Source organism: Canis lupus, chromosome 9 (assembly GCF_011100685.1).
Source record: "Canis lupus familiaris isolate Mischka breed German Shepherd chromosome 9, alternate assembly UU_Cfam_GSD_1.0, whole genome shotgun sequence".
In the NCBI taxonomy this organism is placed as follows: domain Eukaryota; kingdom Metazoa; phylum Chordata; class Mammalia; order Carnivora; family Canidae; genus Canis; species Canis lupus.
The window spans coordinates 54,715,229-54,717,592 of NC_049230.1; the positions used below are offsets into that span (position 1 = coordinate 54,715,229).

At 51.9% G+C, this 2,364-nt stretch overlaps 1 non-coding gene across 1 annotated transcript; it reads right to left on the reverse strand.

Moving 5' to 3' along the window:
• Positions 1 to 512: 512 nt before the first annotated feature.
• MIR8887 (microRNA mir-8887) lies at positions 513 to 629 on the reverse strand. The gene has a single exon (NR_128849.1). It is a non-coding gene; the product is annotated as a microRNA mir-8887 (primary transcript).
• Positions 630 to 2,364: the final 1,735 nt, after the last annotated feature.

The window sequence follows — 2,364 nt, forward strand, 5'->3', positions numbered from 1 at the left end:
ATCATGCCCTGAGCTGAAGGCAGATGCTTACTGCTGAGTCACGCAGGTGTCCTTCCTGACCCTATTTCTTAATGACTCCTTGAAGTTGGTAACATTCACTCCACCCAACTGCCACATCTGTACAATTCCCTGCACTTCACTCACTGCCTGCTGAACTCGGAGCCTCTCAGGTGGGGCTGCACCCTACAGAGCAGAGCTTTAGGAAGTGTCAAAAGACCTGGTCAACCACTAACATTTGGGGCTGGCAGGGAGGGTGTGACTGACCTCTTTTATAGACTGAAAAACTGAGGTCAAGGGTTCACCTAGCCCTATGGTAGAGACCAGGCTTGGGGCTCCAGACTCCTAACCTAGTCCTTCCTGCTCTGCTCAAAGAAGACACCCCAAAAACCTGGGGCCACAATGAGGGACGAGCTTTCCCAAATGCTAGGGACCCTGGGATGAGTGGCTCACTGTCTTAGAGACAGAGGGGATAAAGGCAGGACCACAACCTTTTTACCTGCCCAAACGTTGTATACAGGAACACAGGGATCTCGGCCACCGTCATGGCCAGTGCCTGGATCATGGACATGCCCTCAGTCCTCCGGAATGCCATGGCAGGACAAGCACCCTCTGGTCCAAGAGCTTCCAAGGAAAATGTCTTCAACTGGCCGCTGGCTGGGTCCCATGCACCGTCCACGCCTCAGAAAGACAGGGACACACATACCAGAGGGTCCTTCCACAGAGCTAGGAGACAGATGACCAAGTCAGACACCAGAATATGCTCAGGTGAGCACAGCGAAATGCCCATAACAGTGCCCTGAGGGTAAGTGGGAGCAAAGCCTATCTCTGGAATCGCAGGCCTGGAATCAGCCCCCCTCCCTTCTGCAACCACCAGCAGGAAGGCAGCCAAATGCCCCACATACCTTCTGCCCGCCCTGAGCCCCAGGAGCAGAACACAGCGTCTTTGCCATTTTGGCCCAAGAACAGACCCAGGGCCTGGGAGATAGATAGGTCACTCTTAAACTCAGGGCTTTACACCACACTTGCACAATCTTTTTAATACCGTGCTCCATTGGCTACACAAAACCGCAGGCCATGAGAGGGTCAGGTCCCTGACTGGGAATCATTATATGCTTTTCATTTCCCACAAAGCCAAGAATGTTTTTATTTCCTGTGGACTGTGTTATGAAAGCAGCGGGGTGTTTTCCCTTAAATAACGAAAGACACTACACTCACTATGTATATATTTTTAAAATATTTTATTTATTTATTTGGTAGAAAGAGAGCGTGCAACTGCACAAGCAGGAAGAGTAGTAGAAGGAGAGGAAGAAGGAGGCTCCCTGCTGAGCAGGAAACCTGATGTGGGGCACGATCCCAGGACTCCGGGATCATGACCTAAGCTGAAGGCAGATGCTTAACTGACCGAGCCACCCAGGTGTCCTGCTCTATGTACATAGAGCACTGGGTTCTTTCTATGTGTTATTTCATGGGATCATTACAACTCTGTGAAGGAGATACTACCTAGACCCGCGCCCCATCTCCGCCAATTTCCAAAGAGGAAAGCGAGTCTCGGAGGGGTTAAGTCAGGAGCCCACACTCATACAGCTAGTGTGAGGTAACATCAGGAATTGGACCAAAGTCTACTGGACTTTAGGCTCTGTGCTCAGTACAACCCTTCATCTAAATATGACATGGAGCAGGAAGCAGCAAGCCCCAAAAGAATCACAAACTACAAGGGCAACGTTCCCCTGGGGCCTTCGAGACATCCCCACCCCCAGAGTACCCCATTGCCCCATTCCAAGGCCAGAGAATAAGTGGCTTGAGCACACAATGCCCCATCCCCAAGTTCCTGCAGAGCACTCCCCAACTGCCACCACAAAGACCAAGGATGCCTTCAAGGTCTCCTGGGACCTCAAGCAGAAGGAATACACAGGCCAGGACAGACCCTATCAACCTGGGATGGCAGCCAAAGTCACTGGAGCAGCACAAGAAACAGCTTCTCTCCCAGTGAGTGGGAAGGATGGACGATCCTACCAGTGTAGCTCTAGCGCTGGGCCGTGTGGATGAGGGGGGCGAGCAGGGGAATAACCAGTCTAGGACCAAGGAAATGGTCATGCTGTCAAGATAGGAGACATCCTGGGGCGCCTGGGTGGCTCAGTGGTTGAGTGTCTGCCTTTGGCTCAGGGTGTGATCCTGAGGTCCTGGGATCAAGTCCCCCACTGAGCTCCTTACAGGAAGCCTGCTTCTCCCTCTGCCTGTGTCTCTGCCTCTCTCTCTCTCTCTCTGTGTGACTATCATTAAAAAAAAATTTTTTTTATTCATGACAGACACAGAGAGAGAGGCAGAGACACAGGCAGAGGGAGAAGCAGGCTCCATGCACCAGGA